Source organism: Arachis hypogaea, chromosome 16 (genome assembly GCF_003086295.3).
Source record: "Arachis hypogaea cultivar Tifrunner chromosome 16, arahy.Tifrunner.gnm2.J5K5, whole genome shotgun sequence".
Lineage (NCBI taxonomy): Eukaryota > Viridiplantae > Streptophyta > Magnoliopsida > Fabales > Fabaceae > Arachis > Arachis hypogaea.
The window spans coordinates 53663273-53686602 of NC_092051.1; the positions used below are offsets into that span (position 1 = coordinate 53663273).

At 39.0% G+C, this 23330-nt stretch overlaps 1 non-coding gene and 1 pseudogene across 1 annotated transcript; one reads left to right on the forward strand and one right to left on the reverse strand.

Annotated features, from left to right (window-relative positions):
• Nucleotides 1-23330, forward strand: part of LOC112757091 (peptide methionine sulfoxide reductase B5-like) — a 64363-nt pseudogene that overhangs the window by 35827 nt on the left and 5206 nt on the right.
• Nucleotides 3234-3337, reverse strand: LOC112759875 (small nucleolar RNA R71). Its single transcript, XR_003180339.1, has one exon. It is a non-coding gene; the product is annotated as a small nucleolar RNA R71 (small nucleolar RNA).

Sequence of the window (23330 nt, forward strand, 5' to 3'; positions counted from 1 at the left end):
ATGCAATCTAATTCTGCAAGTCACAAAACCATCAACTAAATCTTGATTCGCTTGAACTAATATGATGCCAAGGCATCTTAGGCTAGTTTCTGGCACTAGCATTTTTCTGTTAAGTTTTAGTGGTTTTATGCATTTTCTTGAGCCTTAAAGTAACCAAGAATAGGTTAAATGAAATAACAAAGCAATGAAACCATCCAAACAGTATGATTTTGATGCAAATTCCATGAGTTTTTAGTTATATTACTTGAATGTTATGAATGGAAATTTCTCATGAATTTTGCAAGACTTTTATGCAATTGTTTGGATGATTTCAGGAAGAAGAGGCTAGGCAAGGAAGCAACAAAACCAATAAAGGAAGCTTGAATATCACATTGGAGTTTAAGTTCCAGTTTAAGCTTAAACTGGAGCTTAAACGCCAGAATCATGAAGGCTAAGAAATGCTGGAACTGAAGTTTAACCTCCAGTTTAACCTTAAACTGGAGGTTAAACGCCAGAATGAAAGTCTCACCAAAGAAGCATTTCCACGTTTAACCTCCAGTTTAACCTTAAACTGGAGGTTAAACGCCAGAAGTGGGAAATTCACCATGGGAGCAATTCCACGTTTAAGCTCCAGTTTAACCTCAAACTGGGAGCTTAAACGTGTTCGACACAAACTCTCACCAAAGAAGCATTTTCACGTTTAACCTCCAGTTTAACCTTAAACTGGAGGTTAAACGCCAGAAGGAAGAAAGGCACCAGGAGCATTCCACGTTTAAGCTCCAGTTTACCTTAAACTGGAGCTTAAACGTGTTCGACCAAGTTTTCTCCTCCAGGGTTGCTCTTTCCCCTCTTCCACGTTTAAGCTCCAGTTTAACCTTAAACTGGAGCTTAAACGTGTTCGACCTCCAGGGCTGCCTTTCCTATCTCCACGTTTAAGCTTCAGTTTAACCTTAAACTGAAGCTTAAACGTGTTCGACTAAGTGACCCTACAGGGCTGCCTTCTTCCATTTCCACGTTTAAGCTTCAGTTTAACCTAAAACTGAAGCTTAAACGTGCTTCCACAAAGGCATCACTGGAAGTGTCTGGCGTTTAAGCTGCAGTTTAAGCTTAAACTGCAACTTAAACGCCACTCTTGGAAAAGGTTTCTGGGCCAAAAATATTGCGGTTTAAGTTAGTATTTGAGCACAAACATTAACTTAAACTTACTCTGGTATGAAACCCAATTGAATATCATGGTTTATGGGATTGGGCCTGAAGGATTGATGAGTCTGAAATTTCAATTTGTTGAGTCATGTGTCATTATTTGATTATCACTAAGTTGGCTCAATGAATGTACAGAATTTGGATCAGCAGCCTCATCAAGATTATGGATCATAAACCCAAGGCAAAAGGAAAGCAGGGAGAGCCTCAAAGCCCAAGAAACACAACAGAAGCTCAATATAGAAAGTGTATAAATAGGATAGAATTTAAGTTAGGAAGGACTTTATCTTCATTTGGCTAGTTTTAATATCTTTGTAATTGAATTCAGAGCTATGATCACTAAACCCCCTTTCATTGGGTTAGGGAGCTCTATTGTAATTCAATGAATCAATAATAGTTTATCTTCTTCTTCATCTTTTCTCTTGAATTTTGTTAGAAAGCTTCTCGATCTAATTCCATTGGGTAGTTGTCTTGGGAAAGAAACTACCCATAATTGGAATCCTTCGGAACCTGGAAAGGAATGGAGGATCAGCTAGAGAAGCTTCTCACAGTGAATTGGATTGGGTTTGGATGGATATTGTGACATGTAATCCTACCAAATTGTGTCATAAAACTGTTGTATAATCAGTGATCGAGCATCATCTCTTCTTATGAACATTTAAACCAAGGATGGGAATTTGTTTGTTTTAGAGAGAATTGGTGAGCCAAGGATTGGATCCAATCATATAAGATTGCCAAGCAAAATTAAATGAACGCATTGGTTGAGGAAGAGATAAACATGTTTTGATTCGGAGATCTCAATATCTCCTATAACCCAATGAATTCCCCATTTCTGATTTCCACTTTCTCTTTACATTCTGCAATTAAATTCATGCAATCACCCCCATTCCCTTTTAATTTCAGCAATTTAGCTTCTGCTCTTTACTTCATGCAATTTAAGATTCTGCCATTTCAATTTCTTGTCATTTACGTTTCCCGCCAATTTTACATTCCGCAATTCTCATCTAAATTTTGATTCCGCTCAACTAGAACACACTTCTAATCCGAATTGCTCACTCAACCAATCCTTGTGGGATTCGACCTCACTCTATTGTGAGTTTTTACTTGACGATAACCGGTGCACTTGCCGGAAGGAATTTTGCCGATCGTGCAATTTCCTAAATCGTGGCATAAGAAGTTTATGCGCATCAAGTTTATGGCGCTGTTGCTGGGGATTGGTTTTCGATTGACAATTCTCAAATTGGAAGTTAACTAGATTGAGCATTTTTCTTGCTTTGTTAATTCTGTTCAAGTTACTTGTTGAATTTTAATTTCTGCACTCTGTTACATGCTTTCTTTCTTTATGCCTTTAAATTCAAGCAACTAACTCACTGACTCACTAACTGTTTGAATTAATTCCTCAACTGCTCTGACCATACTCTTCCATTAACCAGAGTATTTCACTTGTTTGGTGCCTGTGCTGTGTTCTTGTATGACAGGTAGGAGTGGAGAGACATCAACTCCTCCATATACCGAACCAGAGAGGACCCTTCATAGACTTAGAAGGGAAGCAAGAGGGAAGAGAGTACTGGGAGAAGAAGAATCTGAAGGAGAATCTGAGGACAATTTGAGGAAGCTCTAGATCTCAACATGGATAGAGAAGTTCACAACCATGAGAGAGCTGATGGAAACAATGCCATTCCTGAGAGGAGGGTTCTTAGTTCATACATAAACCCAACCTCTGGGAATTGTGGTAGCAGCATTCAGAAACCACCCATTCAGGCCAACAATTTTGAGCTCAAACCACAGCTAATATCACTTGTGGAGAATCATTGTTCATTTGGTGGGAGTGCTAATGAAGATCCAAACCAACACCTCACAAAATTCCTGAGAATTTGCAACACTGTGAAGTCCAATAGAGTCCAGGAAGATGCCTATAAACTGCTTTTGTTCCCATTTTCACTTAGGGACAAGGCAGCTAAGTGGCTGGAATCATTCCCAAGGGGAGCCTAACAACATGGGACGAGGTGGAAAGTAAGTTTCTGGCACGTTTCTACCCCCCACAAAAGGTCAATAGGCTTCGATCTGAGGTTCAGACTTTTAGACAACAAGATGGTGAAACTCTCTACGAGGCATGGGAGAGATTCAAGGATTTGACAAGAAAATGCCCACCAGACATGTTCCATGACTGGGTGCAATTGCACATTTTCTATGATGGACTTTCTTATGAATCAAGGAAGGCTGTGGACCATTCATCAGGAGGTTAATTGAACAGGAAAAAGACTGTGGAAGAAGCCATTGAAGTGATTGAAACAGTGGCTGAGAATGAGTACTACTATGCATCAGAGAGACACAACACTAAGGGAGTCATGGAGCTGAACCATGTTGATACAATTCTAGCCCAAAACAAGGTGTTTGCCAAGCAACTAGCAGAGCTCACCAGGAAATTAGAAACAAAGCAAGTGGCTGCAATACACACACAAGAGCAAGAGGAAGAAAGCACTGAAGGAGGTGATTGGGAAGAGGCCAATTATGTAGGAAATCAACAAAGGCAATCATATGATCCACATTCCAACACTTACAATCCAGGATGGAAAAACCACCCAAACTTTGGGTGGGGGAACCAACAAACCCAACCACAAAACCACAAACCTTACAACCATAACCAACATAACAATTCCACATACCAAAACTCCAACCAAAGATCATACCAAGCCACACAAAACACTTACTCCCAACCATCATATCAAGGCCAAAATAATCGACCTACCCAACCTAATCCGAACCAACAATTTCAAGATCAATTAAACAGGATAGAAGGAATGCTTGCAACCATGGGTCAAGACATAACCGAATTGAAAGCTTTTAAGGAAGAAGTAATTTCCAACTTGCAAAACCAAGGAACTGCCATCGAGAAGTTAGAAAATCAAATTGGGTATTTGTATAAGCAAATCCCTGGGCCAAGTGTTTCTCATGCTGCCAAGGCTATTGCAAGGGAAGAATGTAAAGCCATAACCCTCAGAAGTGGAAAAAAGCTGAAGGAGATCTCAAGTGAACCCACAGAGGATGAAGCAAAGGAAAATGTGAGAGACAAGGAACAGGGACAATCCTTTACACCGTCTGCAACAAGAGAAAAAGAAAAAGAGGTCCTGAAGCCGTATAAACCCAAAGCACCATATCCTCAACGTTTGATGAAAGGTGAAAAGGATGGCCAATTCTCCAGATTTTTGGAGATTTTCAAGAAGCTTCAAATCAACATCCCGTTTGCTGAGGCAATAGAGCAAATGCCACTCTATGCAAAATTCTTAAAGGAATTAATGACCAAAAAGAGAAGCTGGAGAAATGAGGAAACTGTGTTGTTGACTGAAGAATGCAGTGCCATCATTCAACACAAATTGCCTCAGAAACTGAAGGATCCAGGCAGTTTTCAAATCCCCTGCATCATAGGAGAAGTCATGGTGGAGAAGGCCTTGTGTGACTTAGGGGCCAGTATCAATTTGATGTCTCTAACAATGATGAGAAGAATGGAGATTGAGGAAGCCAGACCAACAAGAATGGCCCTCCAATTGGCAGACCGAACCTTTAAATTCCCTCATGGGATAGTTGAGGATTTGTTGGTAAAAGTGGGAGATTTCATATTCCCTGCCGATTTTGTGGTATTAGATATGGAGGAAGAAGCCGAAGCTTCAATAATTCTGGGAAGACCCTTCCTGGCTACTGCAGGAGCCATCATAGATGTCCAAAAGGGTGAGCTCACTCTTAGACTACATGATGAGCAATTGGTGTTTAACGTATTCAAGGCAATGAGCTATCCATCAGAATCACTAAAGGAATGCATGAGGGTGGATGTAGTGGACATTGCAGTACAAGAAACCTTTGAGGAAACAACAAAGGAAGTGGCAGAGGAGAAGTTCACCAAGGATATTGAAGATAGTGACATCAAGGCTGCTGAAACAACCATGCCAAGCATGCCAGATAGAGTGAAAGAAGAGAAGGAAGCACCAAAACCTGAGCTCAAAGCAGTGCCCCCTAATCTCAAGTATGCATACTTGGGTAGTAATGAGAGCTATCCTGTTATCATTAGCTCTGCCCTGAGCCAAGAACAGGAAGAAAAATTGATCAATGTGCTACAAACTCATCAGGACGCCATTGGATGGACCCTAGCTGATTTAAAGGGGATAAGTTCATCCATATGCATGCATAAAATCTTGTTAGAAGAGGATGCTAGACCCTACATTCAAGCTCAGAGAAGATTGAATCCCGTCATGAAAGAAGTGGTACAAAAAGAGGTCATGAAGTTATGGCAGGCAGGGGTAATCTACCCCATTTCTGATAGCCCATGGGTTAGTCCCATCCATGTAGTGCCCAAGAAAGGTGGCATAACTGTGGTGCCAAATGAGAGGAACGAACTCATACCCACAAGAACTGTCACTGGGTGGAGGATGTGCATAGACTACAGGAAGCTCAATGAAGCCACCAGAAAAGATCATTTCCCACTCCCATTCATGGATCAAATGCTTGAAAGGCTTGCAGGACATACTTACTATTGCTTTCTGGATGGATACTCAGGCTATAATCAGATAGTAGTTGATCCTAGAGATCAAGAGAAAACATCATTTGTTTGTCCATATGGAGTTTTTGCTTATAGACGCATGCCCTTTGGATTGTGCAATGCACCTGCCACTTTCCAAAGATGCATGCTGTCCATCTTTTCAGACATGATTGAAAAATTTATTGAGGTTTTCATGGATGATTTTTCTGTGTTTGGAGATTCTTTTCCTAGCTGCCTACACCACCTTGCCTTGGTGCTTAAGAGATGCCAAGAGACCAACCTAGTATTAAACTGGGAAAAGTGTCATTTCATGGTCACAGAAGGAATAGTCCTTGGCCACAAAATCTCGAATAGAGGCATTGAGGTGGACAGAGCTAAGGTGGAACTCATTGAAAAATTACCCCCACCAAGTAATGTCAAGGCAATTAGGAGTTTTTTGGGACACGCTGGCTTTTACAGAAGGTTTATTAGAGACTTTTCTAAAATAGCCAAACCTTTGAGTAACTTGCTTGTCTCTGATACACCCTTTGTATTTGATAAAAATTGCATGCGAGCCTATGAACTTTTAAAGCAAAAACTTTCCTCTGCACCTATCATTGCCCCACCTGATTGGAACTTACCTTTTGAACTGATGTGTGATGCATCAAACCTTGCTGTTGGGGCAGTGTTAGGACAAAGGAAAGACAATTTGGTACATGTGATTTATTATGCCAGTAAGGTCTTGAATGATAACCAAAGGAATTACACAACCACTGAAAAAGAACTCTTGGCAATAGTCTTTGCATTTGACAAATTTAGATCCTATCTCATTGGATCTAAAGTCATTGTCTTCACTGATCATTCAGCTTTAAAATACTTACTTCCTAAACAAGAATCCAAACCAAGACTTATTAGATGGGTTCTTTTGTTGCAGGAATTTGACATTGAAATCAAAGACAAGAAGGGTGTAGAGAACAAGGTGGCAGACCATTTATCAAGGATACAATGTGAAGAAGGAAGCGCACAAAGCACACATATAAATGAGTGCTTTCCTGATGAACAACTCATGGTAATTCACAAAGCACCCTGGTTTGCAGACATAGCGAACTTCAAGGCCACTGGGAGTTTGCCGTTGGAATTTAATAAGCATCAAAGGAAGAAATTGGTAAATGATGCCAAATACTTCATCTGGGACGAACCATACTTGTTCAAAAAATGTTCGGATGGCATACTCAGAAGATGCATATCAGAGGAAGAAGGAAGGGAAGTCTTATGGGACTGCCATGGCTCCACCTATGGAGGACATTTTGCAGGAGAAAGAACAGCAGCTAAGGTGTTGCAGTGTGGTTTTTATTGGCCCACTATCTTCAAAGATGCAAAGGAACTAGTGAAGCACTGCCATGAATGCCAGAAAGCGGGGAACCTGCCAAGAAGAAATGAAATGCCACAACAATTCATTCTGGAACTTGAATTGTTTGATGTATGGGGGATAGATTGCATGGGACCCTTTCCCACCTCATACTCAAATAATTACATCCTTGTGGCAGTAGACTATGTCTCCAAATGGGTTGAAGCAATAGCATCTCCAACCAATGATAATAAGGTAGTCATGAACTTCCTCAGAAAACACATTTTTTGCCGTTTTGGGGTTCCAAGAACAATCATCAGTGATGGAGGAAGCCACTTTTGCAACAAACCATTAGAGGCATTGCTTCTAAAATATGGAGTCAAACATAAGGTAGCCACACCATACCATCCACAGACGAGTGGGCAAGCCGAAATATCTAATAGGGAACTCAAAAGAATCCTGGAAAAGACTGCGGGAACTTCAAGGAAGGACTGGTCGATTAAGCTAGATGATGCTCTTTGGGCATATAGGACAGCTTTCAAAACACCAATTGGAATGTCTCCTTACCAACTAGTATATGGAAAAGCTTGCCATTTGCCACTGGAGTTGGAGCACAAGGCATTCTGGGCCTTGAAACTCTTGAACTTGGACAGCAAAGCTGCTGGAGAAAGAAGGATGTTGCAAATTCAAGAGTTGGAAGAATTCAGAGCTGAAGCTTATGAGAATGCCAAAATTTACAAAGAAAGAGCAAAGAAGAAGCATGACAGCAACATAGCCCCAAGGAAATTTGAGGAGGGACAAAAAGTATTGCTCTACAATTCTAGGCTGAAGCTATTTCCAGGGAAGCTAAAATCAAGGTGGTCTGGACCATTCCTGGTCACCAAAGTCTCCTAATATGGACAAATAGAAATCATGGAAGAAAAGTCACAACGAACCTTCACGGTGAATGGTCAAAGACTCAAACATTACTTGGGAGATGTGGAGGAGAAGGACAAGGTTAAATATCACCTCAACTGAGGCAGCTGACCGTCAAGCTAATGACGTTAAAGAAGCGCTTGTTGGGAGGCAACCCAACCTGAGGTAATACTCCCTTGCTGTTTCTTTTATTTGTTTCAATAAAAAGGTGAAGTAGTTTCTGTGCATTGCAAAGAATTAAGTTTGGTGTTTCACACCAAACAATGAATTCGTGGATCAATAATTCAAAGGGGAATGTGTGACTCTAAGTTTGGTGTTCCACCATTAAGCTCAACTGAACACAACAACCTTTGAATTATATGAAAGGAACAACCATTCTAAGCAATCACAGAAATGCTTAAAATCCTTAGCAGCAACTTCATTCCAAGGAGAATTCAAGGATTCAAAGAACAGAGAAGTAAGTAGGAGACTAAGTTTGGTGTTCACACACCAACTTAAGACTCAGACACTTGCCCATACATAGTTGAGCTAACCACTCAAGTGCTTGAGAAGCAAGCAACTTCATCACTCTTAACAGGAAAGGAAACAAGGATTTTAGAAAGAACATGAAGCAACAACTAGGAGAAGAAGGAGAAATCAAATTGTTCCTGGCAACAAAGAGAAAACAAGAAATTTCACAAGGTGGTGTTGTTCCTTGACATTTCTTTAAAATGGGTAAACAAAAGCATGCTTGTTCTGGTATAAACTGAAATTGTTGAATCTGTCTGGAATGTAAAGTTTCTAGTATGTTTGTCTGTTTAGTGCTTTGAATAAAGTGAATGCCTTGATGTTTGGATATAACTTCACCTTCTTAATCAAATGCTTGCCATGCTTGTTCTGTTTCCAAAAATAAAAGAAAAGTTTGAACAAAAGTAACTTGGCTCAATTAGTGACAAATCAAGTAGAATTAAGTGGTGGTATGCATGCTTGATTGTCTAAGTCAGATCACTGGAAATAGAGTGTAGAATTATCATTTTTTGTGTAGAAATTGAAAACTTTCTATGGATCTTGATGAATAAATATCTTTGGCCATGAAGAAGAAAGAAAAAGAAGAAGAAAAAGCCACTGAAAAAGGGCAACCAAAAAGCAAAAAAAAAAAAAAAATTGAGAAAATAAGCTAGGCACCAATGGTTTGAACTTCTGAGACAAATGCCTGTGGTGTTTATGTATTAAGGATATGCTTGGATGAATAGGTTCTGAGGAGTGTTTCAACACTTGGTAACTTGGGTTAACTAACCCGGGATTATCAACCAAAAGTCCATTATCAAGAGCAACCTAAATACAAAACATTTAGTCACACAAAGAGGTGCTGGGCACCAATGTCTCAAGAAGAAATGTGAACTAAAATGCCTGGAGTGGATATGTGTAGTGCACTGATAAGAAAAAGAAAATGCCAAAGGCTGGTGCAACACATGACACTAAGCAAACAAGGAGCAAAGAAGCTCTAAGAAAAAGAAAAGAAAAACAAAGAAGAGAAAAGTGCCAAGGACATAAGAGTAACAAGAGGCCATAGCAGTGTTTGATGGATGCAATGAAAAAGTGATAATCTTACCTGATAAGAATGAAAAAGTGATGCTGCAACTTTCTGCATAAAACCCTTCTGATGAACTTAAAGTGCTTACTAATATAGCCAATGGGATTGCTTTCTGTTCATGCTTTTTTCTCAAATAACTCAGGACTTGCTTAGGGACAAGCAAGTATTAAGTTTGGTGTTGTGATGCCAAGGCATCTTAGGCTAGTTTCACTAGCATTTTTCTGTTAGTTTTAGTGGTTTTATGCATTTTCTTGAGCTTAAAGTAACCAAGAATGGTTAAATGAATAACAAAGCAATGAACCATCCAAACAGTATGATTTTGATGCAAATTCCATGAGTTTTTAGTTATATTACTTGAATGCTATGAATGGAAGATTTCTCATGAAATTTTGCAAGACTTTGATGCAATTGTTTGGATGATTTCAGGGAAGAAGAGGCTAGGCAAGGAAGCAACAAAACCAATAAAGGAAGCTTGAATATCACATGTGGAGTTTAAGTTCCAGTTTAAGCTTAAACTGGAGCTTAAATGCCAGAATCATGAAGGCTAAGAAATGCTGGAACTGAAGTTTAACCTCCAGTTTAACCTTAAACTGGAGGTTAAACGCCAGAATGAAAGTCTCACCAAAGAAGCATTTCCACGTTTAACCTCCAGTTTAACCTTAAACTGGAGGTTAAACGCCAGAAGTGGGAAATTCACCATGGGAGCAATTCCACGTTTAAGCTCCAGTTTAACCTCAAACTGGAGCTTAAACGTGTTCGACACAAACTCTCACCAAAGAAGCATTTTCACGTTTAACCTCCAGTTTAACCTTAAACTGGAGGTTAAACGCCAGAAGGAAGAAAGGCACCAGGAGCATTCCACGTTTAAGCTCCAGTTTAACCTTAAACGTGTTCGACCAAGTTTTCTCCTCCAGGGTTGCTCTTTCCCCTCTTCCACGTTTAAGCTCCAGTTTAACCTTAAACTGGAGCTTAAACGTGTTCGACCTCCAGGGCTGCCTTTCCTATCTCCACGTTTAAGCTTCAGTTTAACCTTAAACTGAAGCTTAAACGTGTTCGACTAAGTGACCCTCCAGGGCTGCCTTCTTCCATTTCCACGTTTAAGCTTCAGTTTAACCTAAAACTGAAGCTTAAACGTGCTTCCACAAAAGGCATCACTGGAAGTGTCTGGCGTTTAAGCTGCAGTTTAAGCTTAAACTGCAACTTAAACGCCACTCTTGGAAAAGGTTTCTGGGCCAAAAATATTGCGGTTTAAGTTAGTATTTGAGCACAAACATTAACTTAAACTTACTCTGGTATGAAACCCAATTGAATATCATGGTTTATGGGATTGGGCCTGAAGGATTGATGAGTCTGAAATTTCAATTTGTTGAGTCATGTGTCATTATTTGATTATCACTAAGTTGGCTCAATGAATGTTACAGAATTTGGATCAGCAGCCTCATCAAGATTATGGATCATAAACCCAAGGCAAAAGGAAAGCAGGGAGAGGCCTCAAAGCCCAAGAAACACAACAGAAGCTCAATATAGAAAGTGTATAAATAGGATAGAATTTAAGTTAGGAAGGGATTTTATCTTCATTTTGGCTAGTTTTCATATCTTTGTAATTGAATTCAGAGCTATGATTCACTAAACCCCCTTTCATTGGGTTAGGGAGCTCTATTGTAATTCAATGAATCAATAATAGTTTATCTTCTTCTTCAATCTTTTCTCTTGAATTTTGTTAGAAAGCTTCTCGATCTAATTCCATTGGGTAGTTGTCTTGGGAAAGAAACTACCCATAATTGGAATCCTTCGGAACCTTGGGAAAGGAATGGAGGATTCATGCTAGAGAAGCTTTCTCACAGTGAATTGGATTGGGGTTTGGATGGATATTGTGACATGTAATCCTACCAAATTGTGGTTCATGAAACTGTGTGGTATAATCAGTGATCGAGCATCATCTCTTCTTATGAACATTTAAACCAAGGGATTGGGAATTTGTTTGTTTTTAGAGAGAATTGGTGAGCCATGGGATTGGGATCCAATCATATAAGATTGCCAAGCAAAATTAAATGAACGCATTGGTTGAGGAAGAGATAAACATGTTTTGATTCGGAGATCTCAATATCTCCTATAACCCAATGAATTCCCCATTTCTGATTTCCACTTTCTCTTTACATTCTGCAATTAAATTCATGCAATCACCCCCATTCCCTTTTAATTTCAGCAATTTAGCTTCTGCTCTTTACTTCATGCAATTTAAGATTCCGCCATTTCAATTTCTTGTCCTTTACGTTTCCCGCCAATTTTACATTCCGCAATTCTCATCTAAATTTTGATTCCGCTCAACTAGAACACACTTCTAATCCGAATTGCTCACTCAACCAATCCTTGTGGGATTCGACCTCACTCTATTGTGAGTTTTTACTTGACGATAACCGGTGTACTTGCCGGAAGGAATTTTGCCGATCGTGCAATTTCCTAAATCGTGGCATAACAAGTTTATGCGCATCATAAATCAACCACTAAACTAAAATTGCTCAATCCTTCAATCCCTGTGGGATCGACCTCACTCCCGTGAGTTTTTATTACTTGATACGACCCGGTGCACTTGCCGGTTAGTTTTGGGTATTTTGGGAGAAATTTATTTTTCCTCCAAAATATCTCATCAAGTTTTTGGCGCCGTTGCCGGGGATTGATTAGATTGACAATGATTAAGTGAGGTGGTAGTTTAGATCAAGCAATTTTTCTTTTCGGTTTCTTTAATTTTTGACTAACCCACTAACTGTTTGAGGTTTTGTCCCAACCGGCTACATCCAATTTTCAAGAGAATCACTGTATTTCCTATTGATTGATTTATATGTCACAGGGAAGAAAGAGTTTCTGAGAAAGAAGAATATCACAACATGAAGCCACAACTCATTACACTAATAGAGAACAATTGTTCCTATGGTGGAAATCCCTTGGAGGACTCTAAACAGCACCTATCCATTTTTCTGAAAACTTGTGGGGCTGTCAATCTCAATGGTGTAGACCATGATACCATTAAGCTCTTGTTATTTCCCTTCTCACTGAAGGATGAAGCGGCACAATGGCTTGAAACCTTTCCCCAAGGAAGTATAACTAGTTGGGATGAATTGGTTGCCAAGTTTCTAGCCAAATTCTCCTCATCCCAGCAACACATCAAGATGAAAGAAGGAGTACATCCATTCATACAAAGAGAGGAAGAACCACTGTTCAAAGCATGGGAGAGATACAAGAAAGCAAATGACAAGGTGGATTTTCGAGCGTTCTATGAAGGATTAACCTCCGAAACAAGAAAAGCAGTAGATTACTTCTCAGATGGCTTACTCAAAGCAACAGCAACCATCCAAGGAACTGCAGAGTTCAGTGACAAAAGAGCCAATAACCAACACTCATTTGAGACGCCACGGAATGCAATTTCAGAAAAGGAAGTAATGAATCTTGAAGGAGTAAGAGCAATCATGAATCAAAACAAGCAGCTACACCAGCAAACTCAGCAGCACTTGGAATCAATAGCTAGACAAATTGATTCTCTACATTCTGCCACAGTGAATGCATAATTTCCACCATGGAAACCACATTCTTATTTAAGAATGAGGGAATCTCAGCATCAGGAACAAAGGGACTTAAACTATAATAACCCCAACTTCCCAAACCTGCAAAAACACCACCCTGCCAACAAAAATCACTACACACTACCCCAATATACACACCTCCAACCCTATCTTACCTCACCACCTGCCCAAAATGACTTACATCAATCACCACAATTAACACAGTCACAACCAGTCCTAAACTTCCAAAAACTCTATGTTCTAGAAATGATGATGGAAAGGCTTATGAAAATTCAAGAAATGACACTAATAGAGCAGGAGGACATAAGGAAAAACTAGGAGGCATATCTCAAGAGAATTGAAAGGTACATGGAACAAATGGTTCAAAACCCTGCTAAACTGGGTGAGAGAGAGGGAAATATATCCCTAAGAGCCAATGAAGATGACTCAAAGAACAATGAAAAAGCTGCTGAGTTGAAAGGGAAAGCAGTTATGGAAAACAAGGAGAAGCCTACGGTGAGAGGAGGAAACCAAAGGCAACAGAGACCTCAACTTCCATGATCAGAGGATGAAGGATGTCAAGCTAGTGACAATAAAAGAGCGCTTGTTGGGAGGCAACCCAACCCGAGGTAGTTTTCTGTTCATAGCTATTTTAATAAAAAAAAGTTAATTAGTTTTATCTATAATGCAAGAAGCTAAGTTTGGTGTTGCACACCAAAACAATCTAAGGGAGAATGAAGGATTCTAAGTTTGGTGTTCCACCAAAATCTCATCATAAAACACACTCTCACCTTCTGCATAATGCTGGCTTCAAGCATGTTGGATAAACTAGTTAACTATTCTGCTGTTTCCTAGTTTCATTTTTATTGCTTTTGAAAAAGAAGAAAAAGAGTTTCACACATGGTTAATCTAATGCATCGGCAAGGTACTAAGTTTGGTGTTCCCACACCAAAGTAAGTTCAAAAAGCCCGCAAATAAATCATGCAAAGTTAACCATTTTTCAAGTGCTTGGGGAACAAGCAACTTTCAATATCATTGCAGAATGTTATACAAGTTGTTGGAGATTTGAACATCATCAAAAAGGAGAAAGATGAACATGAAGGTCAGCAACAATGATGATGAGAAGAAGGAAAGCAAGTAAACTTCAACAGGTTGTATTGTTAAGTCATTGTTTTGCATCAAATATTGCTGTAATTGAAAGTTGGATTGTATCCTTATCTGCCCTGCTTATCTGCATAGCATAGTTTTTTTTATTACCCCTGCATGCATAGCATAATTTCTTTCTTTATAATTCAATAAGCAAGGTGTCTGATCATTCACAACATTTTTATCTTCAAAACTTGTTTGTACTCAATTTTCAAGAAATGCATCACACGAAAGTTCTTTGAAAAGAAGGATTGAGGAATTAAACAATTTTGAGGCAAGCAAAAGATTAGGAGAAGTGGTGGTTCTAGTTGTATGATTTTGTATTGAGGTTGCATGCTTGTGAAAACTTGCATGGGAGCTCATAGGCGGGACATGAAGTTCAAAGAAGTATTGTGGAGATTCTCAAAAATCTATTGATCCAAGAAGCAGCAAACAAAACAAAAGAAAGAAAAGAAAAAGCAAAAAAAAAAAAAAAAAAGAACATAGCCCAAGGCTCTGAGCATCAATTACTAGGCAGAAAAAGAAAGAAAGAAACAAAAACTCAAAGAGTTGTTACCCTAGTAAATGCTTGTGGTTGAAGTGTGTCAAGGAAAGAGGCTTGAGCAAGTAAATCCTTAGGGGTGCTTTAACACCCAATACCTTAAAACCAACTGGTTTAGGAGTATTGATTGAAAGCTTATCTAAAGAGCCGCCTTGAGACATGATACTTAGAGTCGAGGCCAAAGCACAGAAACTATAAGCTGCTTCAAGGTGATTACATATAAAGAGGTCTCCATGATACCATTTGGATGAAAATCCTAAAGACCTACGACTCCCAATATGTAAGGACTAGTGAGCACTGAAGCCCTTGCATGAGCATATGATTTAGAGTTCACCCCACTGATACTTGATCACTTCACTCACTGTACTTTACAAGTGTTCCTCAATCCATCTTAATTGAAAGAACCTTGGAGCATAAATCTATTTCTTGCTTGGGGACAAGCAAGCTTTAAGTTTGGTGTTGTGATGACAAGTCATCCTAGCCTATTTTAACTAGTCTTTTTCTTTTGTTTTCATTAGAATTATGCACTTTCTTGAGCTACAAGCAAGCTATTTGAGTAGATTTTCATGTTTCCCTTGATTGAACCAACCATATATTAATTCATGCCATTTCATGAGGTTTTATGCTATATTTGTTGCATATTATGAAAGAATGAAGATCTCATGATTTTGAGCATAGCTTTGATGAGTTTGGTTGATTAATGATAGGTGAAGAAAGCTTGGAGAAAGGTTGAAGCAAAGAGGAATGGCTAGAAGTGAAGAGAGGACAATGGAATAAGTGAAATTGAACCAGGAAGCATGAAGTTAGCCCCAACGTTAGCCCCCTAACTTGGAGGCTAACGTTGGAACTTGAATTTTCCTCCCTGGCCATCCCACGTTTGCGCCAACGTTAGCCCCCTAACTTGGAGGCTAACGTTGGCACATGAATTCCTCCCTGGCTATCCAATGTTTGCACCAACGTTAGCCCCCTAACTTGGAGGCTAACGTTGGCACATGAATTACAAAGGGAGAAGGGCCAACGTTTGCGCCAACGTTAGCCCCCTAACTTGGAGGCTAACGTTGGCGCCACTAGCACACAAGGTATTGCCAACGTTAGGGTCAAAGTTAGACCCCTAACGTTGGCACCAACGTCCAAACCAGAAAAATGTGCCAACTGATATGAAAAGTTGGAGCCAAAGTTAGACCCCTAACTTTGGCTCAAACTTTTGGTCCAACTTTTGCTAACCTCAAAACCGGTTCAATTGGTTCACTTCGGTTCTTCTCCAAACTTCAAGAGCAATCAACCAAGGCCTCTTTCAACCCAATTCCACCAAGAGCAAAGGCCCAACTCAAGGCTTGAAGATTATTGGAAGAAAGTGTATAAATAGGATAGAATTCAAGTTATTCGGAGAGCTTTCTTTTTAGAATTTTCATAATAGTTTTCGGAGAGCTTTTGAACTTGAGTGAACTTTAATTTCTTGCTTTCATTGCTTTCAATTTCATTTTACATTTGTCTTGGATCTTGGATTGGAGAATTGAAGAAATTCTGTTTCAATCTCAATCTTGGATCTCTCTGTTTCTTTACTGTTAATTGAATTTCATTTCCGGTTCATTGTTCTTCATCTCTTTTCTTTGCAATTTACAATTTCCTTGCAATTGTTCTTGTTGGATCTAGGAAGGCATTGAGATCTAGACTTGGTTTTCTAGTCTCTGGGTCCTGAGATCTAAATTTCCCATTTCACTTCTCTGTTTACTGCTTTCTATGTTCCTTTACTTTTCTGCTTCATATCCGGTTCAATCCCAATTCCCTTTCTCTCTTCTGTTTGATGCAATTTAATTTTTCCTTGTTTAAATTCTGCAAATCCACATCCCAATCCCCTTTACATTTCAAGCAATTTACATTCCTTGCACTTTAAGATTCCGCAATTTACATTTCTTGCACTCTAAGTTTCTGCCATTTAATTTCTTGTTCTTTAAGTTTCAGTCATTTATTTCTTGTTCTCTTTACTTCAATGCAATCTAATTCTGCAAGTCACAAAACCATCAACCAAATCTTGATTCGCTTGACTAAATCAACCACTAAACTAAAATTGCTCAATCCTTCAATCCCTGTGGGATCGACCTCACTCCCGTGAGTTTTTATTACTTGATACGACCCGGTGCACTTGCCGGTTAGTTTTGGGTATTTTGGGAGAAATTTATTTTTCCTCCAAAATATCTCATCACTAACGTCCTGAGTCAAAGTCCCTGCCTACTTCACCTTTTCTCTCTGCAAGCAAAGCTAAGCCCAATGAAAAGGATAACTGCTTCAAACTCAAGATTCAGAGGCCCATACCCAAGCCTTGAAGAGCCAACTAGAAGATCAGAAGAGTAGTATATATAGGAGTAGCTTTGAATTAGTTAGGGAGTTGGAAACTTTAGGGAGCCTTTGGCATAGAACTACTCTCTGTATTTTACTTTTTCTGCACTTCTAGTTTTACTTTCATCATGTATTCTCCATCTTGGTTTTCATTTTCCAAAGCTATGAACAGCTAAACCCCTTTCATTGGGTTAGGGAGCTCTGTTGTAATTTGATGGATCAATATTAGTTTTCATTCTCCTTCTTCTATCTTTTCTCTTGATTTTACTAGAAAGCTTTCGATCTTCATCCAATTGGGTAGTTATCTTGGAAAAGAAGCTATTCATACTTGGATCTCTTCAGAACCTTGAAAGAGAAATGAAGAGATCATGCTAGAAATGCTTTCTCATGCTGGACCAAATTGGGTTTGGATGGATATGTGACTATAATCCTACAAACACTTGATTTGGGAAATGCATGTGGTATAATCAGTGACCATACTTCATCTCTTCTCATGAGTAATTGACCAAGGAATTGGCTATTGATTAAGATTTGAGAGATTGAATTACCAAGAAATTGGAATTCGATCACTTAAGATTGCCAAGGAGATCAATGAACGCATTGATTGAGGAAGAGATGAAAATGAACTTGATCCAGAGAATGCAACATCTCCTGAGCCCAATGAACTCCCCATTTTTGATCTTACCCATTCTCTTTATTTTCTGCCATTTACTTTTATGAGCAATTACCCCATTCCCGTTTAAGATTCTGCAATTTACTTTCCACCATTTACATTCAGCTCTTTATTTCTAGCATTTACTGTTTCTGCTATTTACTTTCCCGCCATTTAATTTTCTGCAAATCTCAAATCAAATTCTGGCTCGCTCAACTAGAACATTTCTCTAATTAAAGTTGCTTGATCAATCAATCTTTGTGGGATTCGACCTCACTCTATTGTGAGTTTTTACTTGACGACAAATTCGGTACACTTGCCAAAGAAAATTTGTTGAGAGACAAGTTTTGTGCGTATCAATGGTTCACCAACGTTGCCCTCAATATTGGCACCCACATTTTTCCTTCAAGAACGTTGCCTACAACGTTGGTGGATCAACGGTGCCACCAACGTTGCATCTCCCTCTCTTCTTCAATACTTTTTACTCTATTTCTTCCTCTTCTTTCTTGCTTCTTTCTTGCCTCAATCCACCTACAATCAATCAAACAATTGCCTCAAAGTTTGCTATAATCATGAGATATTTGCATCATTCATAACATCTAGTAAAAGTAGCATAAAACCTTATGAAAAAGCACAAAAATAACCATGTTTAATTGACTTGGGAATACATGAAGTTTCAACCCAAATACTTACTTATTGTGCAAGAAAGTGCATAAAACCTAATGAAAATAAGTGAAAAATGCCTATGAAACTAACATAAGATGACTTGTCATCAAGTATATAGTATACCTTGCATGAGTATAGATAGTTGCATTCAATAAGTTGATTATCCCTTTGATTATTCTCCTTGTTTTGTTTAGCATGAGGACATGCTATTGTTTAAGTGTGGGGGAATTGATGAGTCCATATTTGATGATATATTTTGACTCAATTTGGATGGATTCTAGCATATGAACTCACACTTAAGCACCAAAATAGCATACTTTTGTGTTTTGTCCCCAATTTGATCCTAAATGTAAAAACATGCAATGTTGTGCTTGAAATGAGCAATTTAATTCCACTTTTATTCCATTTGATGCCATGACATGTTCGTTGAGTGATTTCAGGCTTTAGAGGCAAGGATGGATAGCCAAAAGTGGAAGAAAGCATGTACAAGGGAGAAAACATGAAGAAAACAAGGAAAAGCACACACAGCGAAATGTGTGTGCGCACAAGCACCTATGCGTATGCACAGGTCAACTTTCAGCCAAGTGTGCGTACGCACACATCTGTGCGTATGCACAGGACCCTACACGTGATTTCATTAAAGAAACATGTGCTTCGCGATTTTTGAGGCCTCTTGGCCCATTTTGGAAGGCTAGAAGGCTGAAATGAAGTGCTATATCAAGGGGGATTGAAGTCATATGAAGGCGTTAGAGTAGAAGGCCACATTTTTACATTTTTAGCATAGTTAATTAGGAGTAGAAGTAGTGTAGAGTGGAGAGCTCTCCTAGGATTTATGTAGTTTTCATGTAGCATTTTATAACAAGCTTTAATCTTGGATGTTGATCAACTCTTTTGTAAGTACTCTCAATTTCATCTTTAATTATAGCGCTTTTACTTTCATTTCCTTTGCTTCAAGTTACCTTGTTCATATTTGCAATTTTGAGTTTCTTGAAGTTTTGATTGATGAATTTAGTGTTTTATGCTTCCTTTATGCTTGATTACTTGTTTATATTTGGTTTTGTGAATAGTTGGTTATAGTTTTCTATTCTTCTTTGCAATTTTCCATGCTTTACTTTTATGCACACAAGGTGTTTGTGAAAATGCCTACTTTAGATTTTGAGTAGATTTTCCCACCTTGACTTGAGGTTTGAGTTCCTAGGATACTAGATTCATAATGTCTGACATTTAGTGATAATTCTTGGGTAGTTAGTTGACTCTTGTTTCCATTGACGCTAGCTTTTTATCAACTAATTTGGTCAGTTAGCTAGGACTTATGGATTAAGGTCAATTATGCTTGCTTGACTTACTCCTCGATGTTAGGGGTTAACTTAGCGAGATTAACTCATGATAATTACCATAATTGTGGTTATGGTAATGATAGGATTCCTTGGATTCTCTTATTCCCAAGTCAAGGCTCTTCATGCATTTACAGCATTTTCACTAGTTTAATCCTATCTTCCTTTTTACTCGCTTTAATTCCGATTTTGATTATCTCTTTGTCCAGTTATTGCTTAGTTCTTTTAATCTTTCGTTTTTTTATTTCAAATCCCCATATTTTCACAACCGAAAGCGTAATACTTTCAATTGCATTCCTAGGGAGAACGACCCGAGGTTGAATTACTCTCGATCTCGGTTTATAATTGATTTGAATTTAAACATTTGATTTGGGAATTAATTGTTGGTCTAGACTATACTTTCAACAATGGAATTCTATTTTGTGAAAAACTAGATCAACGATAAATACCTCTTATTAAGGGCGTTAAACACCCAGTGAGGGCTTCCTTACTGGCGTTCAACTTTGACACTCTATTCGGAGTGTTTTGTTTTCACTACTGTGAATTCTGTCTCTTGACTGATGCACATGATCATGACTCTAATAACTGAAAGAAAAATAAAATGAAAATAAATGTTGTTGAGTAAGGTTGAGTTGCCTCCCAAAAAGCGCTTCTTTAATGTCATTAGCTTGACCTTTAGCTCCTTATGGAGGTGAGTATGGGCTCAGATTTTCGCCATTGACAATGAATTTTTTCTTCCTATCCTCTCATGAATGAGCTCTACATGCTATAGAGATAGGACACGACTCACTGTATGTGGTAAGACTGGCTTCTTAGTGAAGACAACTCTCATGCTAGGTGAGAGGCCTTCAGTAGGGACTTTCTTGTCCCTCCAACCTTTAGGTACTTTTTTTAGTACCTTTGTGCTTAGAGCTTGTTGATGACTACCCAACACCAAATTTGGAATTGATGTTCGGGGGCTCTACAGAGCTCTCCACAGAAAGAGAGTGTTGGCACACTAAGTGTTGCACAGTTATCTCTCTTTTAGATGGAGAATTGGGATGAGGCATCTTGAATAAGTTGTGATCCTCCCCTAACTTTATGGTTAGTTCTCCCTTAGCCACATTAATGATAGCATTAGATGTGGCTAGGAAAGGTCTTCCAAGGATGTCACAGTCATCTTCATCCTCTCCTATGTCCAAGACAATGAAGTTTGCAGGGATGTAGTAGTTTTCAACTTTAACCAAGACATCCTCCACTAAGCCATACGGCTTCTTCATGGCCTTGTCTGCCATCTCTAATGAGATATATGCAGCTTGTACCTGAAGGATTCCCAACTTCTCCATTACAGAGAGTGGCATCAGGTTAATGCTTAACCCTAGGTCAAACAGAGTCTTTTCAAAGTTCATTGTGCCTATGGTTCAAGGAATCAAAAAGTGTCCAAGATCTGCAAGCTTCTGAGGTAGTTCTTGTTGAACCAAAGCATGGAGTTCTTTGGTGAGTAGTGGAGGTTCTTCATCCAGAGGCTTTGTTCCAAATAACTTGGTATTTAGCTTTATTAGAGCTCCTAGGTACCAAACAACTTGCTCTTCCCTAGTGTCTTCATCCTCATCTGAGGATGAGTAGTCATGAGAACTCATGCACTGCAGAAGTGCATTCAAAAGAACCTCTCTGGTCTTTATGGTTTCCTTTGGTTCTAGGCTAGAGGGTTCTTGAGTGGGATTTAGGCACTCAAAGGGTGTGCTCTGACTGGCGTTCAACGCCAGCTCTGTTAGCTTATTGGGCATTGAACGCCCTTGCTGTCCACCTTGACTGGAGCCTCTAGCATTATGCGCGTTGAACGCCCAGCAGGGATGTCCTTGCTGGCGTTCAATGCCAGCTTCCCTGGGTAAGTGGGCGTTGAACGCCCAGTGAGGGGTTCCTCACTGGCGTTCAGCACCAGAATGGCTGCTTGGTTGGGCGTTGAATGCCTAGTGAGGGGTTCCTCACTGGCGTTCAACACCAGAAAGCCTACCTGGTTGGGCGTTGAATGCCCAGTGAGGGGTTCCTCACTAGCGTTCAGTGTCAGAAAGCCTGTGTGTTTGGGCGTTGAATACCCAACCAGTGCTACCTAGTTGGCTTTTGATAAACCCTATTTTATGGTTTATCTTGTGCTCAATCGAGTGGTTTTTATCAAGTATTTGCACACTTATTCATACTAATTGCATGGTTTTACATTTTCCTACCTAAATTTTGTGCTATGATTGAAAACATGTTTCTTTGGCCTTAAATTGCTAATTAATAATCCTCTCTTATTACCATTCGATGCCTTGATATGTGTGTTAAGTGATTTCAGGGTTTATAGGGCAGGAATGGCTGAGAGAATGGAAAGGAAGCATGCAAAAGTGGAAGGAATACAAGAAATTGAAGGAATTGCAAAGCTGTCCAGCCTGACCTCTTGGTACTAAATCGTCCATAACTTGAGCTACAGAGGTCCAAATGAGGCGATTTTAGTTGCGTTGGAAAGCTAACATCTGGGACTTTAAGACGATATATAATTTGTTATAGCTGCTTTGAAGATAGGTGACGCACACGCATGGATCACGCATACGTGTGACATGGAGAAAATTCAATCCACACGTACGCGTGAACGACGCATATGCGTGACTTTGCCGCGTGCTGGACGTATCAGAAATCACTGGGGGCAATTTCTTGGCTGTTTTTGACCCAGTTTTCGGCCCAGAAAGTACAGATTAGAGGCTACAAAGTGGGGGAATCAATCCATTCATACATACACTTCTCATAATTCACAATTTTAGGTTTAGATGTAGTTTTTAGAGAGAGAGGCTCTCTCCTCTCTCTTAGGTTTTAGGATTAGGATTTCTTCGTCTTTTCAATTCCAGGTTCAATGTTCCTTTAATTTATTTTCTCTTCTACTTTTATTTATTCTATCACTTAGTTGTTTATTTTTTCCAATTTGATTTATGAACTTTCCAATGTCAAACTTGATTTTCTTTATTTAATACAATTTGACATATTTCAGATTTATGATTGCTTTCTTCTATTTATGATATAAATAATTTGGATTTTTCCCCTTTTGGCTTTGGTTGAGTAATTGGTAACACTTGAGTTATCAAACTCCTTGTTGATTGAAAATTGGAATTTGCTGGTTGATCTGGATCCCTCTAAAGCTAATCTTTCCTCAGGAGTTGACTAGGACTTGAGGAATCCCATTGACTAGTCCACTTGACTTTCCTTTATTTAGTAAGGGTTAACTAAGTGGGAGCAATAAACAATTCTCATCACAATTGATAAGGATAACTAGGATAGGATTTTCAGTTCTCATACCTTGCCAAGAGTTTTATTAGTCATTAATTTAATTCTTACAATTTACTTTTTCTTATTCCTTATTCAAAAACCCCAAAAAGATAATCTTCCATAACCAATAATAAATACACCTCCCTGAAATTCCTTGAGAGACAACCCGAGGTTTAAATACTTTGGTTTATTAATTCTATTGGGTTTGCTTTAGTGACAACCAAAACTTTTGTACGAAAGGGTTCTCTGTTGGTTTAGAAACTATACTAGCAACGAGAATTTATTTGTGAATTTCT